The sequence below is a fragment of the Amblyraja radiata genome, chromosome 46, assembly GCF_010909765.2.
Source record: "Amblyraja radiata isolate CabotCenter1 chromosome 46, sAmbRad1.1.pri, whole genome shotgun sequence".
Classification (NCBI taxonomy): Eukaryota; Metazoa; Chordata; class Chondrichthyes; order Rajiformes; family Rajidae; genus Amblyraja; species Amblyraja radiata.
Window position 1 is genome coordinate 3,233,056 of NC_046001.1, and position 18,223 is coordinate 3,251,278.

Consider the following 18,223-nt stretch of genomic DNA (forward strand, 5'->3'; position numbering starts at 1 on the left):
GGGGGGAGAAGAGGGGGGGGGGAGAAGAGGGGGGGGGGGAGAAGAGGGGGGGGGAGAAGAGGGGGGGGAGGAAGAGGGGGAGAAGAGGGGGGGGAGGAGAAGAGGGGGGGAGGAGAAGAGGGGGGGAGGAGAAGAGGGGGGGAGGAGAAGAGGGGGGGAGGAGAAGGGGGGGGGAGGAGAAGGGGGGGGGGAGGAGAAGGGGGGGGGAGGAGAAGGGGAGAGAGGGGGGGAGAACGGGGGGAGAGAAACTTTAAAGAAGTATAATAAAGTTTAGCGAGCATTTAACCTACCGGTCGGATTTCCTTGGTCCTGAAAACTCCAATGAGCCAATCAAAATGCCCGGTCAGCGAAAGCGATTGCCTACGGCTGCCCTCGACTGCCTGTAACTAAATATCAACCCCACTCCACTGCACTACGAGTTAAAAAGAACCATGCCAACCAAATTTTACTCGCATGCTGAAAATTTTCCGCGACCTAGCTGAGGCCGCGAGTATTCGGGAACTTCCCTCGAGCACGAAGCAGAGTTCCAGTGACCTCATGGGACCTCCTAGGACCACGTGTCAACCATGCTGTGAGTTTGAGTCGAGGGCAAACTCGTCTAAACTCGCAGATTAGGTCGCCCAAGTGAGACAGCCTTTTTAACAACCGCAATATAATTTAGAACAAGGATTCAAACTCACAACTCATCCCCAAACACATTCCCACCTTTTACCAATTGTCTTTTGTCCGTGTTCTCTGGTATCTATCTCCCCGTTGGGTTGCAACCTTGTCGTGGTCGGGGAGCGTGTGTGTCTCAGTGACCCCTAGAGCCATGCCAGCGGGAGATTCGTCTCCTGTTAGGGTCTCCCGTGCTGGACAGGTAGAGGCGAGACGAAGGGTGATCCACTCGTCCTGTAGGTAGCAGGTTGAGCACAGGGCTAACAACCCTGTCTCGTAAAACACATATGTTACGGAAACAGCAGCTGAAGGAAACAACACTACTGGGCCTGATGGACTTCCAGGGTTATCGACAGAAGGATGAAGGGAACCAGACAGCATCCCAGGAATAGCCCTGCACTGGACACCGGAAGGGACAAGGGCAATGAAGCTGACCTGGGGTAGTGTCCAGTAGCTAGCCCTGAACACACAGGAGTGGAGGACCTTCCTTGCTGCCCTACATGCCAGGAGGCTTCATAGGCAGTAAGTAAGTCTGGTATCTATGTTTAGGAAGGAACTACAGTTCAATGTGATCATGGCTGATCATCCCCAATCAGTACCCCGTTCCTGCCTTCCCCCCATATCCCCTGACACCCGTACTAATCAAGAATCTAGACACTAGGTGCAGGAGTAGAGGCCATTCGGCCCTTTCAGCCAGCACCGCCATTCAATGTGATCATGGCTGATCATCCCCAATCAGTACCCTGTTCCTGCCTTCCCCCCATATCCCCTGACTCCGCTGTCTTTAAGAGCCCTATCTAGCTTGAAATCTCTCTTGAAAGCATCCAGAGAACCTGAGGCAGAGAATTAAAGTCACTGGCTAACACATTGCGATTCGGGGGTAAAGGACTTTCATATGAAGAAAGACTGGGTAGACTCGGCTTGTACTCGCTAGAATTTAGAAGATTGAGGGGGGATCTTATAGAAACTTACAAAATTCTTAAGGGGTTGGGCAGGCTAGATGCAGGAAGATTGTTCCCGATGTTGGGGAAGTCCAGAACAAGGGGTCACAGTTTAAGGATAAGAGGGAAGTCTTTTAGGACCGAGATGAGAAAATCATTTTTTACACAGAGAGTGGTGAATCTGTGGAATTCTCTGCCACAGTAGGTAGTTGAGGCCACACAGTTCATTGGCTATATTTAAGAGGGAGTTAGATGTGGCCCTTGTGGCTAAAGGGATCAGGGGGTATGGAGAGAAGGCAGGGATGGGATACTGAGTTGGATGATCAGCCATGATCATATTGAATGGCGGTGCAGGCTCGAAGGGCCGAATGGCCTCTACTCCTGCACCTATTTTCTATGTTTCCTGCCTTCTCCCCATATCCCCTGACTCCGCTGTCTTTAAGAGCCCTATCTAGCTTGAAATCTCTCTTGAAAGCATCCAGAGAACCCGAGGCAGAGAATTAAAGTCACTGGCTAACACATTTTTCGTTGCTCCAGCCCGGGGTTTATCAGCTGGTGAGGACGGATTCCTCTCCTCCCTCTGTTTTCTCTGCTATTCCCCGAGTGCCCCACTGGAGGGAGTGGATTGTGATTCTCGACAGCTCTGGCAGTCCAGTAGCGAGCGGAGAAAGCTGCAGTGAAATCACAATGCGGTGAAATCACCGACCCACGGAGCTAGACACAGAGAGCCAAACCCCATGCATTCAAACGCATAGTAGGTAAGCAGACAAGCCTGGCCCGGCCTGGGGCTGGGGCTCTCCTCTTGCATTTCCTAGCGGGACTGTGAGAGCCTTCGGGGTTTTTGTTTTTTTCTTTAGAGGGTGGGGTGGGTGTGGGTGGGGGATAGGGGGAAAAAACCGCAATCTGTCAAATGTCATTCAATCACGAAAGGTGGAAATGCATTGAAATGAAACCGAGAATCCTAGAAAGGGAGAGAGGGAGGGAGGGAGAGAGGGAGGGGGAGGGGGAGAGGAGGGGAGAGGAGGGAGGGGGGGAGAGGAGGGAGGGGGGGAGAGGGAGGAAGGGGGGGGAGAGAGGGAGAGGGAGGGAGAGGGAGGGGGAGGGGGGAGGGGGGGAGAGAGAGGGAGAAAGAGGGAGGGAGGGGGAGAGAGGGGGAGAGAGGGAGAGGAGGGGGGGGGAGAGAGGGAGAGGAGGGAGGGGGAGAGAGGGAGAGGAGGGTGGGGGAGAGAGGGAGAGGAGGGTGGGGGAGAGAGGGAGAGAGAGAGGGGAGAGGGAGTCGTCTCGGGGATAGGAACCATTCGAATCCACGTTTGCATCATGTGCTGTTATTCTGGCAGAGAAAAAACAAACTGAGCCATGAAGGATTTGATATTTGGGTGGGGTGGTGTGGGGGAGGACGGGAGGGAGTGGGACATACGACTGGTGTGTTTTGTGTGTAGTGTTGCAACCGTTAAATGCAGAGACGACCAGCATCCTCATCCATGGGTATTTCATTCAGGGTAGACAAAAATGCTGGAGAAACTCAGCGGGTGCAGCAGCATCTATGGAGCGAAGGAAATAGGCAACGTTTCGGGACGAAACGTTGCCTATTTCCTTCGCTCCATAGATGCTGCTGCACCCGCTGAGTTTCTCCAGCATTTTTGTCTACCTTCGATTTTTCCAGCATCTGCAGTTCCTTCTTAAACAGCGGTATTGAAATATTCAGTTGTTGTTTTTGAGTCTTCATCCCGTTGCAGCTCAATTGCATATTTTCATGTCAATTGCATTTTTGTTGTTGTTGTTGTTGTTGCCGTCGTTGTAATGGTAACTGTGGCTGATGTGTGGCGATTGCAGGGCTGTGCGGTCGCCGGCGGTCGCCTGCTTGTTCGCCCTGGGTCGCCAGGAGCGAGGTCGGCGGTGGTGGGCCTCGCCCAAGCCCAGGACTAACACCGGGTCTGCCAAGATTTACACACAGGGCGAGCTGCTGGTGAGCCTTGTTTTGTGGAAGGGGGAGGTCCATCTGCAGCAGCCGAGGGGAGCAACTTAAGGAGCTGCGTGTGATTCTGATTAAAGTATAAACTTGTTGGAATGCAGTATCGGTCAAAGACACACACACACACACACACACACACACACACACACACACACACACACACACACACACACACACACACACACCACCCCCCCCCCCTTGGAAACATAGACAATAGGTGCAGGAGTAGGCCATTCGGCCCTTCGAGCCTGCACCACCATTCAATATGATCATGGCTGATCATCCAACTCAGTATCCTGTACCTGCCTTCTCTCCATACCCCCTGATCCCTTTAGCCACAAGGGCCACATCTAACTCCCTCTTAAATATAGCCAATGAACTGTGGCCTCAACTACCTTCTGTGGCAGAGAATTCCACAGATTCACCACTCTCTGTGTGAAATTTTTTTTTCTCATCTTGGTCCTAAAAGACTTCCCTCTTATCCTTAAACTGTGACCCCTTGTTCTGGACTTCCCCAACATCGGGAACAATCTTCCTGCATCTAGCCTGTCCAACCGCTCTAGCCTGTCTAGCCTTGGATATGGAGCAAGCGCAGGCAGGTGGGACTAGTGTAGGTGGGACATGTTGGCCGGTGTGGGCAAGTTGGGCCGAAGGGCCTGTTTCCACACTGTATCACTCTGGGACTCTAATGGGATTGTTGTGGAAGAGTCCCTCACTAGGTCAGTGTGGGACTTGGGAACTCCACAAGCCCCTTTCCTTTAGGGAGTCAAGTGCCTTGCTTGTATTGTTCAATGGATGGGTGTTTGGTTGTGGAGCAGGCAGTGGATTGAAAGCACCGTAGGAATTAGACTGCACAAAAGGTAGCTGAACTTAACTCTTATAGAAACGTATAAAATTATAAAAGGACTGGACAGGCTAGATGCAGAAAAAATGTTCCCAACGTTGGGGGAGTCCAGAACCAGGGGTCACACAGTCTAAGAATAAAGTGGGAGGCCATTTAAAACTGAGATGAGAACTAACTTTTTAAACCCAGAGAGTTGTGAATGTGTGGAATTCCCTGCCACAGAAGGCAGTGGAGGCCAATTCACTGGATGAATTTAAAAGGGGAGTTAGATGGAGCTCTTAGGGATAGCGGAATCATGGGATACGGGGAGAAGGCAGGCACGGGTTATTGATTGTGGATGATCAGCCATGATCACAATGAATGGTGGTGCTGGCTCGAAGGGCCGAATGGCCTCCTCCTGCCGGTGTGGGCAGGTTGGGCCGAAGGGCCTGTTTCCACGCCTGTGTCACTCTATGACTATTACAGGGCACAACTTTATGGTTAGAGGGGGAAGGTTTTAAGGAGATTTGCGAGGCAAGTTTCTTTGTTTCCAAACTGTGCTGAGGCAGGGATGATGACCAACTCTGATGTCATAATTGAAGACAGAGTCTGAGGATTTGCATTCAAGGACCCAGCAGGCATTAATTAGCACTAAATTGCAAATCTCATTTGGAAATGGTTACGAGGGCTCTGCAGGGACAATATCTGATGCACAAGAGGCTCGGCCGAGGCTGAGACTCTGATTCGCATCAGGAGCAACTTTGCTCAGCACCTCTGACCTGGCAGTGACTGGCAGTGACTGGCAGAAGTACTCCCAGCTTCCAGGATTAGCACCCGCACATTCATGAACACAACGTTCCCTCAGAACCGCACTCAGTTAAAGCACAGAAACAATCTGCAGTACAACTAGACGAGGATGTACCATGAATAAGTTCATAAGTGATAGGAGCAGAATTAGGCCATTCGGCCCATAGAAACATAGACAATAGGTGCAGGAGTAGAGGCCATTCGGCCCTTTGAGCCTGCACCGCCATTCAATATGATCATGGCTGATCATCCAACTCAGTATCCTGTACCTGCCTTCTCTCCATACCCCCTGATACCTTTAGCCACAAGGGCCACATCTAACTCCTTCTTAAATATAGCCAATGAACTGTGTGGCCTCAACTACCTTCTGTGGCAGAGAATTCCACAGATTCACCACTCTCTGTGTGTGAAAAATGTTTTTCTCATCTCGGTCCCAAAAGATTTCCCCCTTATCCTTAAACTGTGTGTGGCCCCTTGTTCTGGAATTCCCCAACATCGGGAACAATCTTCCTGCATCTAGCCTGTCCAACCCCTTAAGAATTGTGTACGTCCCATCAAGTCTACTCCGCCATTCAATCATGGCTGATTGATCTTGGCGCGCAGAGTCCCTTGCCCAGAGTAGGGGAATCGAGGGCCACAGGGTTTATGGGGATGCGGCAAGATTTAGTAGGAATCTGATGGGGTAACTTCTTCACACAAAGGGTGGTGGGCGTATGGAACGAGCTGCCCGAGGAGCTAGCTGAGACAGGGACGATCGCAACGTTTAAGAAACACTCTGAAGGGAACATGGATAGGACGGGTTTAGAGGGAGATGGGGCAAAGCGCAGGCGGGTGGGACTGGTGTAGATGGGACATGTTGGGCCGAAGGGCCTGTTTCCACGCTGTATCACTCCATGACTATAACAGGGCACGCCTTTATGGTTAGAGGGGGAAAGTTTTAAGGAGGTTTGCGAGGCAAGTTTCTTTTTCGAGTGTTGGTGTCCAGAAGGTTTCTGCCAGGGGAGGTGGGAGAAGCAGATGTGGTAGTGACATTTCAGAGGCATTTAGACAGGCGGATAAACAGACAGTGAATAGAGGGATTCAGACCATGTACAGGCTGGTGGGATGAGTTTAAATTGCCATCATGCTCAGCATAGGCACCGTGGTCCTAAGGACCTATTCCTTTGCAGTACTGTTCTATGTGTAGGAAAGAACTGCAGATGCTGGTTTAAATCGAAGATAGACACAAAATGCTGGAGTAACTCAGCGGGACAGGCAGCATCCCTGGAGAGAAGGAATGGGTGACGTTTCGGGACCCGAAACGTCACCCATTCCTTCTCTCCAGGGATGCTGCCTGTCCCGCTGAGTTAAGGCCCCCCGTCCCACTTTCACGACCTAATTGGTGACCTCCGCCGAGTTTGCCCTTGGCTCGTACTCGCAGCGAGGTCTTTGTCACCCTTCCTCATGCCCATTTCCTCCGCTCCATCGATGCTGCCGCACCCGCTGAGCTTCTCCAGCACTTTTTGTCCACCTTCGATTTTCCAGCATCTGCAGTTCCTTCTTAAATAGCAAAGATGTTGTCAAGGGTGCTGAGAAGATTTCCGAGGATGTTGCTGGCCGGAGCTGTAGGGAGAGATTGAGCAGACTGGGACTTTGGAGACTCTCACGACATCGGAGACGTATCCGGGTGAACACTTGAATTGGTGACATACCAAGTGGTAGTAAGCGGGATTAGTATGGACTGGTTGACTATACATCTAGGTTATGTTACAGTTGTATAAGACGTTGCTAAGGCTACACTTGGAGTACTGTGTTCAGTTTTGGCCACCCTGCTTTCGGAAGAATGATGTTAAGCTGGATGGATCAACAAGGCTGGACAGGCTAGGATTATTCCTTGGAGGCTGAGGGGTGATTTTAGAGAGGTGTATAAGATCATGAGAGGAATAGATCGGGTAAATGCACGGGGCCTTTTACCCAGAGTAGGAGAATCGAGAACCAGAGGACATAGAGTCAAGGTGAGAGGGGAAAGGTTCAATAGGAACCCGAGGGGCAACTTTTCCACACCAAGTCAAGTCAAGTCACTTTTATTTCTATAGCACATTTACAAAACAGCTCTCGTTGTGTTTTTACATTGGTGGAGGTCACAGTTTAAGGATAAGGGGGAAATCTTTTAGGACCGAGATGAGGAAAACATTTTTCACACAGAGAGTGATGAATCTCTGGAATTCTCTGCCACAGAAGGTAGTTGAGGCCACACAGTTAATTGGCTATATTTAAGAGGGAGTTAGATGTGGCCCTTGTGGCTAAAAGGATCAGGGGGTATGGAGAGAAGGCAGGTACAGGATACTGAGTTGGATGATCAGCCATGATCATATTGAATGGCGGTGCAGGCTCGAAGGGCCGAATGGCCTCTACTCCTGCACCTATTGTCTATGTTTCTAACGTTATACAACATTGGTTCATAGATTAAGTACATATATAAATACATACATATAGCCCTCGCTCAGAGGACGTCAAGAAAGGCTTGAGAGCAAAGATGAGTGTTTAGTCTTGACTTAAAGGAGTCGATGGAGGGGGAAGTTCTGATGGGAAGATGGATGATGCTGTTCCATAGTCTAGGAGCTGCAACCGCAAAGGCTCGGTCGCCCCTGAGCTTATGCCTAGACCGCGGGATATTCAGCAACCCCAAGTCGGCCGATCTGGGTGGTGGGTGTATGGAACGAGCTGCCGGGGGAGGTAGTTGAGGCTGGGACTATCGCAACATTTAAAAGACAGGTACATGGATAGGAAAGGTTTAGAGAGATATGGGACAGACGCGGGCAGGTGGAGTAGAAGAGATGGGGCTAATTGGTCAGTGTGGGGCAGAGCAAGTTGGGCTGAAGGGCCTGTTTCCATGCTGTATGTCTGTGATTCAATGCATCACAGTATGGTATGGCAACTGCTCTGTCTCCGACCGGAAGGCACTGCAGAGGGTGGTGAAAACTGCCCAACGCATCACCGGTTCCTCGCTCCCCTCCATTGAGTCTGTCCAAAGCAAGCGTTGTCTGTGGAGGGCGCTCAGCATCGCCAAGGACTGCTCTCACCCCAACCATGGACTGTTTACCCTCCTACCATCCGGGAGGCGCTACAGGTTTCTCCGTTGCCGGACCAGCAGGTCCAGGAACAGCTTCTTCCCGGCGGCTGTCACTCTACTCAACAACGAAACCTCGGTGACTGCCAATCACCCCCCCCGGACACTTATTATTATTTATTCAAATAATTTGCTATGTCGCTCTTCCAGGGAGATGCTAAATGCATTTTGTTGTCCCTGTACTGTACACTGACAATGACAATTCAAATTGAATCTGAATCTGAATCTGAAGAGAATATGTGGAATAGATGGGAAGAGGTTGGGAATAACACAGGAAAAGCAAGGGAATAGGGGGAAAAAAAGCTCATGAAGAACATGGAAAGTGGCAGAGTTAAGGGCCTGTCCCACTTTCACGGCCTAATTCACGACCTCTGCCTTGACTCATACTCGCAGCGAGGTCGTTAGGAGGTTGTAGGCACACAAAAATGCTGGAGAAACTCAGCGGGTGCAGCAGCATCTATGGAGCGAAGGAAATAGGCAACATTTCGGGCCGAGACCCTTCTTAAGGCAGATGTCAGTGGAGAGGGAGACACAGACATCAGTCTGAAGAAGTCGTAGGTACTCGTGGCATCAAGTAGGTCGGGGCGTTTTTTCTCGCCTGTTGAAAAATGTCCACGAGTAAAAAAAGGTCGTGAATTAGGTCGTGAAAGTGCGACAGGCCCCGTTACCCACCAATACTTTCGAGTTGGAACGTGTGGGAAGGAACTGCAGATGCTGGTTTACACCGAAGATAGACACACAAAATGCTGGAGTAACTCAGCGGGACAGGCAGGGTCTCTGGAGAGAAGGAACGGGTGACGTTTCGGGTCGAGACCCTTCTTCAGACTGAGAGTCACGGGGAGAGGGGAACATAAAGATTGTGAAATGATGGACATGAAGCAACAGAGTTTGATATGTTTATGGAAGTTAGGATTCGTTGAATGCTGCAACACCCCAAATCCAAATTGATCACGAGTTCATTCAAGCTCTGAGCAAACCCAGGACCTCAAACACGAGCAGTCTATGCCGAACATGATGCCAAATTAAACGAATCCCCTCTGCCTACATGTGATCCATATCCCTCCTTTCCCCCAGCCTATCTGAGATGGCGGATCTGAAAACCAATGGCGTTGTGGGGCGGAAAGATCATGGGGTGACATCTGGAGAATCATATCCAAACTGCACCTCATTAAACCTCCTCATTGAAGAAGCTCTCCTCCTCCCTCCGAATGAAGAAGTTCTCCTTCTCCCTCTGAAGGTCTGAAGAAGGGTTTCGGCCTGTTTGATATTTTGGGGAGTAAAATTGGGAGGGGAGGGGGGGAGTGGGACATATGACTGGTTTTATTTTGTGTGTAGTTTGGCAGAGATGATCAGTATCCTCATCCATGGGTATTACAATCAGGGTAGACAAAAATGCTGGAGAAACTCAGCGGGTGCAGCAGCATCTATGGAGCGAAGGAAATAGGCAACGTTTCGGGACGAAACGTTGCCTATTTCCTTCGCTCCATAGATGCTGCTGCATCCGCTGAGTTCCTCCAGCATTTTTGTCTACCTTCGATTATTCCAGCATCTGCAGTTCCTTCTTGAGCACCTCATTAGAGCGCCCGTTTGCAATATTCTGTCTGCGACTTATAATTCGAACGTTAATTGCTTTTCTATAAATAGGTACGTTTTCTGGCTGAGCATTCCTTGCCTGAATCCTGCCCCCTCTCCTCTCCCGCTTTCTTCATTTTCTCCAAATAGAACAAACCTGCTTCACAGCACATGTGATGTTTCCTCTAGAGAAAGCAATCGGCTTTCCGGATGTGACTAATCAGAGGGGAGACTAGAACACAAAATGTATACAAAATCAATAGATCGGGTAGAGTCTTTTACCCAGAGTAGGAGAATCGAGGACCAGAGGACATAGGCTCAAGGTGAAGGGGAAAATATTGAATAGGAATCCGAGGGGTACATTTTTCACACAGAGGGTGGTGGGTGAATGGAACGAGCTGCCAGAGGAGGTAGTTGAGGCTGGGACTATCCCATCGTTTAAGAAACGGTTAGACAGGTGCATGGATATGACAGGTAGACAGAAGTGCTGGAGAAACTCAGCGGGTGCAGCAGCATCTATGGAGCAAAGGAAATAGGCAACGTTTCGGGCCAAAACCCTTCTTCAGACTGATGTAGGGTGGGGAGAAGAAAGGAGAAAGGAAGAGGAGGAGCCCGAGGGCTGAGGGGGAGCTGAGAAGGGGAGGAGACAGCTAGGGCTACCGGAAATTGGAGAATTCAATGTTTATGCCACTAGGGTGCAGACTGCCCAAGCGGAATATGAGGTGCTGCTCCTCCAATTTCCGGTGGTGCTCACTCTGGCCATGGAGGAGGCCCAGGACAGAGAGATAGGACAGGTTTGGAGGGTTATGGACGTAGGCAAGTGGGACTAGGGTAGCTGGGACTTTGTTGGCCGGTGTGGGCGAGTTGGGTCGAAGGGCCTGTTTCCACACTGTATCTCTCTATGCCTCTTATACCTTCTTCTCACTTTTATCAGACGTCTAAACGGTCCTTCCGATTTAGGTCCGGTCGGGGGGGGAGTTCCCCCCCCCCCGCCACGGGTACCATGTAATCCCGTGCTACCTACTCCATTGTTGGATAGTCGGCAACTAAACCGTCTCCCCCACCTGGTTTGCCAGGTGAGGAGGGGGCTGTGGACCCCCAGCAGGACTTAAAAACGCGAGCTGTCAAAGGGCGGATGAGCTCCTAGCGAGCCAACGGCCATCCACACTTCAGTAGAAGTTGCGATCACTGTCGTACATAGCATTGTAAAGGGCCTGTCCCACTTGGGCCACCTAATCCACGGGTTTAGAAGACCCTAGACGAGTTGAAAAAAATGTCAAGGTCGTGTTGACTCGCCGAAGTAAAAGACCTCCTACGACTAAGTCTACGACCTCCTACGACTAAGTCTACGACCTCCTACGACTAAGTCTATGACCTCCTACGACTAAGTCTACGACCTCCTACGACCCCCCTCGACCTCAGTCTTCAACACCTAAGACCAACTACGACTAGCTACGTGGAAAATGATCACATGATAAAATGATGTCATGTTTGCGGTTTTTTTTCTCGGGCCATTTACCGACCTACGACTACCTACGGCTACCATCACGACCTATCTACGACCGACCTACGACCTACCTATGAGTAAAAAGAGTCCATTTTTTCCATGACGACTTTTTTTTTACTCGTGGACATTTTTTACCAGGCTGGAAAAAACGCCGCGACTTACTTGAGGCTACGAGTACGCGGAGACCACTCACGAGCATGAGGAAGAGTGACGGAGACCTCCTACGACCTCGTACGACGTCCGTCTGTGGTTATGAGTCAAGGGCAAGCTCGGCACCAATTAGGTGGTGAAAGTGGGACAGGGGCTTTAGGCACCGTGCCCGTTGATGTTTTCGACGATGATGATGGTAAACAGTCCTTCCGAAAACTGGGGTACAGCCTTGATTTCTGAACCTATACCATTGTGGACTTTTTCTCTCGAAACTACATTCTGCCCTTGAGTATTTTTTGCTTTGCTCTACCTGTTGCAATTGTGAATGGTTTGATTATATTCATTTATAGTATGACCTGATGTACTTGGATAGCAAGCAAACAAAAGCTTTTCACTGTATCTCGATCCACGTGACAATATTAAGCCAAGATCAATACATGGTGTCAGGATTTAGGACCATTTAGAACTGAGATACTTTCCTGAGGAGAGTTGTGGGACTTTGGAGTTCTCGACCAGAGTGTGGGGGGGGGACCTCATTGAAACGTACCGAATAGTGAAAGGCCTGGATGGAGTGGATGAGGAGAGGATGTTTGCACTAATTGGAGAGTCTAGGACCAGAGGCCACAGCCTCAGAATAAAAGGACATGTATTTAGAAAGGAGATGAGGAGGAATTTCTTTAGTCAGAGGGTGGTGAATCGGTGGAATTCATTGCCACAGACGGCTGTGGAGGCCACAAGTCAATGTGTATTTTTCAGGCGGAGATTGACAGATTCTTACGGGTGTCAGGTGGGCCGAAGGGCCTGTTTCCACGCTGCATCTCCAAACTAAAACTAAACGGAACTGTCGGATCAATGAGCTCGGGCACAAAGTGGCGATCCTCCACTGCCGGCTTGTTATCTCGAGGCATGTGGTCAGTCCGAGGGTGTTTTTTTTTCTTTTTCTCTTAAAGCAAGAAACTGAAACGCAACCCTTCTGTCGCTAACAAAAGGCAGCTGGCAGGAAATCTGACGCGAGTGTGTCACGTGGCGGCACAAATTTCCGATCGCCACGGCAAGAGGGAGAGGTGTTTTGTTTTTAAAGAGAGGGAGGTTTGGCAATGATCAAAATCTCGAATCTGCGAAGTGCTGCCTGCGATTTCAATCTCTCCCTGCGGCTTTAGAATGCGTGTTCGGCGTGCACAGTATATTAATGCGTCGCCTGTACAAAGTGGGTGACATCAGCCGCTTGTTCTTTGTTCCTGGGACGAACAGTGGCCTCAGAAGGACCTTTTGTTGCGCAGTGTCGATGAAGGGCAAGAGGCCCATTGTGGTGCCGTGACTCAAGGAGGCCACTGAGGTCACTGGTAGCCGGGTGACACTGCGTGGGCTATTAAAACAACTCTGCTTCTCAACGGTGAAGGGGAGGGGGGGGGGGGGGGGTTACAGGTGCTGTCTGTACGGAGTTTGTATGTTCTCCCCATGACCTGCGTGGGTTTTCTCCGGGTGCTCCGACTTCTTTACTTTAGTTTAGTTACAATACAACAATACAATACAATACCTTTTATTTGTCATTTGAACCACACATGAGGTTCAAACGAAATTTGGTTTCTGCAGCCATACAAGAAAAGAACCAAGACACACACCAACACAATTCACACAAACATCCATCACAGTGAGTCTCCTCCTCACTGTGATGGAAGGCAAAGTCTTGTCTCTCCCCCGCTCTCCATTCCTCTCCCGAAGTCGAGGTCAAAGCCCCCGGCGGGCGCTAGCAAGTCCGCGGCCACTCAAAGCCACGCCGGGCGATGTAAGGCCCTGCCCCGGGTCTTGATGTTGGAGCCCCCGGCGGGCGCTAGCAAGTTTAGAGATACAGCGCGCAAACAGGCCCTTCGGCCCACCCGGGTCCGCGCCGACCAGCGATCCCCGCACGCTACCACCATCCTACACCCACTAGGGACAATTTTTAAATTGACCAAGCCAATTAACCCACAAACCTGCACGTACGTCTTTGGATTGCGGAAGGAAAGCGAAGATCTCGGAGAAAACCCGCGCAGATCACGGGTAGAACGTACAAACTCCGCACAGACAGCGCCCGTAGTCAGGATCGAACCCGGGTTTTACGGCGCTGCGAGCGCTGTCAGGCAGCAACCCTACCGCTGCGCCACCTTGACCGCCCAATACATACAGGTCTGTAGGCTAACTGGCTTGGTTAAACTTGTAAATTGTCCCTAGTGTGTGTAGGATGGTGGTAGTGTGGGGATCGCTGGTCGGCGCAGACTCGGTGGGCCGAAGGGCCTGTTTCTGTGCTGTATCTCTAAACTTAACTGAAAAAAAAACGAAACTAAAGGCGTCCCGAGAATAAAAATTGGACTTGCAAAATAGAAAAACTCATAAGCCGATAAACCTTGTACCAACTATCGCCCATTGGATATTGGATATGAAGAGCATGAAGACTAGAGGAGCCAACATTTTAAGCATTAACATTTCTCTTTCCCCAACGTGGAGCAAAACCTTACAACAGCAATAGAAACATAGGTGTGATTCATCACTGAAGCTATTTCAGTGACGGCTGAGGTAATAATATGTTTCTAAAGCTTTTACTAGATGTTGAAACTGAAAAAGATTGTGGACACAAAGAGAAAAGGAACAAACAGCATCACTGTGAATGTTTCGGTACCAAAATGTCAGGAGCCCTTTGATACCGATTTTCAATTTGCACATCATCATCTCACGTGACGCGTTGCCCAAAAACAAAGATAGAATCTATCAGTTCATTTCGCACAAATTGAGCGCAAAAGCGGCGATCACGGTGGCGCAGCGGTAGAGTTGCTGCCTTGCAGCGAATGCAGCGCCGGAGCTCCGGCTTCCACCCCGACTACGGGCGCTGTCTGTACGGAGTTTGCACGTTCTCCCCGTGACCTGCGTGGGTTTTCACCGGGATCCTCGGTTTCCTCCCACACTCCAAAGACGTGCGCGCAGGTTTGTAGGTTAATTGGCTTGGTGTAAATGTAAAAAATGGGCCCTATTGGGTGTTGGGTGGTGTTAGTGTGCGGGGATCGCTGGTCGGCACGGACCCGGTGGGCCGAAGGGCCTGTTTCCGCGCTGTATCTCGAAACTAAACAAAACTAAAAATGCTCTGGTACAAGAATGCTTTTCCTTCCTGCAGCTAACGCCTTGATTTGGAGGGAAGAAGAAGAAGGAGAATGCAAACGGCCAGAGACCTGGGTTCGAGGCCCACCTTGGATGCTGTCTGTGTGGCGTTCTCCCTGTGACCGCGTGGGCTTCCTCCGGGTGCTCCGATTTCCCCACACATCCCAAAGACGCGCAGGTTTGTAGGTTAATTGGTCCTCTGTAAAATGACCCTTCATTTGTAGGGAGTGGAATAACACAGAACTCGTGTGAACGGGGTGATTGATGGTCGGCATGGACTTGATGGGTCGAAGGGCCTGTTTCCATGCTGTACCTCTGAACAAAACCAAAACACTGAGCACAGAGGTTGCATGGGAAACATCCAACAAGGATTGTCCGAAGATCCATCCTCTTTGACGGTACCTTCTGGAATATTCTTGCAGTCAGACTATTACATGCCATCTACATTGCGTCATGGAGCCATAGAGAGTAATATAGCACGGTAAAAAGGCCCTTCAGCCCAACTCCCACCTGCTGACCAAGATGCCCTATCTATTGTAATCCCATTTAGCCTATAATAGAGGGAGTACATAGAGAAGGTTCACCAGACTGATTCCTGGGATGTCAGGACTTTCATATGAAGAAAGACTGGATAGACTCGGCTTGTACTCGCTAGAATTTAGAAGATTGAGGGGGGATCTTATAGAAACTTACAAAATTCTTAAGGGGTTGGACAGGCTAGATGCAGGAAGATTGTTCCCGATGTTGGGGAAGTCCAGAACAAGGGGTCACAGTTTAAGGATAAAGGGGAAATCCTTTAGGACCGAGATGAGAAAAACATTTTTCACACAGAGAGTGGTGAATCTGTGGAATTCTCTGCCACAGAAGGTAGTTGAGGCCACAGTTCATTGGCTATATTTAAGAGGGAGTTAGATGTGGCCCTTGTGGCTAAAGGGATCAGGGGGTATGGAGAGAAGGCAGGTACAGGATACTGAGTTGGATGATCAGCCATGATCATATTGAATGGCGGTGCAGGCTCGAAGGGCCGAATGGCCTCTACTCCTGCACCTATTGTCTATGTTTCTATAATCCCTCTAGATAGACACAAAATGCTGGAGTAACTCAGCAGGACAGGCAGCATCTCTGGAGAGAAGGAATGGGTGACGTTTTGGGTCGAGACCCTTCAGAGCCTTTCCTATCCATGTACCTATCCAAGTGTCTGTTTAAATGTTGTTATTATACCTACTTCAACTACCTCCTGGAAGCTCATTCTATATACTCACCACCATCTGAGTGGAAAATGTTGTCCCGCAGGTTCTTCTTAAATCTTTCTCCTCTCAACTTAAACCTATGTCCTCTGGTTCTTGATTCTCCGACCCTGTTGAAAAGCCTCTGTGCATTTACCCTATCTACTCCCCTCGTAAGATCTCCTCCTTAAGATCGCACCTTAGCCTCCTGCACTCCAAGGAATAAAGACCCAGCTTGCGCCACCTCTCCCTGTAGCTCAGGCCCTTGAGTTCTGGCAACATCCTTGTAGATCCTCTCTGCATGATTCACATGATGAGTTGGGCCCGGACTGCTGGACTGCACACAAAGCCCAGCCGGCGGGGCCAGCTGTGAGGAGTTTTGGCCCGGGGGCCGCCCGCACAGTCCGGTGCCCCGTCCAACTCATGAACCGATGATCGGCCACGAGAAGGAGGGGGGGGGGGGGTGGTGGTGGTGATAAGCGAAGGTCCGAAGGTTCGGACAGCTGGCCGGGCTGCCGACCGACTGACGGGGCCACGGGCGAGGGGCTGGTGCTGCTGCTGCTGCTGCTGCTGCTGCTGCTGCACTCCACGGGCTGCACTACATCGGGACGGGTGAGGCGGGGCCGGACGACCAGACAGTCCCCCTCGACCCGAGTGGTAGCCGTCAAATACGGGCGGATTTAGCCCAAACCAATTTAGCCCAATATATGGGATGTCCCGGCTAATACGGGACAGTTGGCAACCCTACCTCCCAAGCCCATTCTCCTGCCTTCTGATGTGAGGGGCATCTGCTTTTTACGCAGAAGGTGGAGGGTGTCTGGAACGCGCTTTCCAGGGTTGGTGGTGGCGGCAGGTGCAATAGTGACGTTTTTGAGGCTTTTGGATATGCGGGGGATGCATCACGTTTGAGAAGGAACTGCAGATGCTGGAAAATCGAAGGTAGACAAAAAATGCTGGAGAAACTCAGCGGGTGCGGCAGCATCTGTGGAGCGAAGGAAATAGGCAACGTTTCGGGACGAAACCCTTCTTCAGACCCGAAATCCTGAAGGAAATAGGCAACGTTTCGGGCCGAAACCCTTCCGGGTTTCGGCCCGAAACGTTACCTATTTCCTTCGCTCCATAGATGCTGCTGCACCCGCTGAGTTTCTCCAGCATTTTTGTCTACCGTCGATATGCATCATGTGCCAGCAGAGGAGATTAGTTTCATTTGGTCTTCTCATCCACAAAACTATTGACTATAAGCTCTCCTTAACATCTGAGATGGCCGCCGTACACTGTACACTGTACACCATGTTTCTAACTGCGGCCTAAAGCCGCGTCACGACTCCCTGGCTCTTCTGCTGCACCTCGCACCCGAGGTGCGGTCTCGCCAATGTTTGCTTGTCTAATGGACTTACTATCTGTGGAGCCATCGGTTCTGTGGTTCGGGGAGTGCTGGTGAGCACAGTGTGTTCCCTGCCCGATGGGCATCTGGTGAGTCATGTTCGTCGTTGAATGGATTACATTTGACAAGTAGCGGAGACATCAAGTAGTTGGCGTTCAGCCGGGACCGGGGTTGGTATTGGGTTTGTGTCCGGGTCCAGGGCCTCGGTCGTCAGGGTCAGGGTCTGTGGCTGGAGTCCGGGTTCTGGAAGTCTCATCAATGGCTATGCTTGGGCCTGTTCTACGCTTGGAGCGCTGTGTGTTTAACTGCTGCCTGGCGGGGTGGAGGGGGGGCATCGGCAAGGGTCTCGAACATGTTTCCACTAGTGGGAGAGTCTAGGACCAGAGGGCACAGCCTCGGGATAAAAGGACGTACCTTTAGAGCGGAGATGAGGGGGGGAATTTATTTCGTCGGAGGGTGGGATTCATTGCAGGAAGGCAGGAGAGTGGGGTTGAGAGGGAGAGATAGATCAGCCATGGTTGAATGGCGGAGTCGATGTGATGGGCCGACTGGCCTCCTTCTGCTCCTGGAACTTATGAACTTGTGTGAGGTGCCCAAAATACTTGGGCACCTCACAGCTAATGATCCCAGTTCTGTGGCGTCGCGCCTGAAGTGCATTCACATCAGCGTTCAAACTGAGGCCCTGCTTGCACTGGGACCATACTTTTTGTGGAAAAATGTTTTTCGCCCAGAGAGTTGTGAATCCGAGGAATTCTCTGCCACAGAAGGCAGTGGAGGTCAAATCACTGGATGTTTTCAAGAGAGAGTTAGATTTAGCTCAGTCTTAAATGGCCTCCCCTTTATTCTAAGACTGTGTGTGGCCCCTGGTTCTGGACTCGCCCAACATTGGGAACATGTTTCCTGCATCTAGCTTGTCCAGTCCTTTTATAATTTTATATGTTTCTAT

The 18,223-nt window shown here is 50.6% G+C and overlaps 1 protein-coding gene across 1 annotated transcript in view; it reads left to right on the forward strand.

Moving 5' to 3' along the window:
- Nucleotides 1–2,240: 2,240 nt before the first annotated feature.
- The window catches only part of b4galnt1 (beta-1,4-N-acetyl-galactosaminyltransferase 1), a gene marked incomplete at its 3' end in the record, with an annotated part of 43,464 nt that continues 27,481 nt past the window's right edge, over nucleotides 2,241–18,223 (forward strand). The window contains exons 1-2 of the mRNA XM_033015555.1: nucleotides 2,241–2,356; nucleotides 14,684–14,845. The remainder of the gene's footprint in view (nucleotides 2,357–14,683; nucleotides 14,846–18,223) is intronic.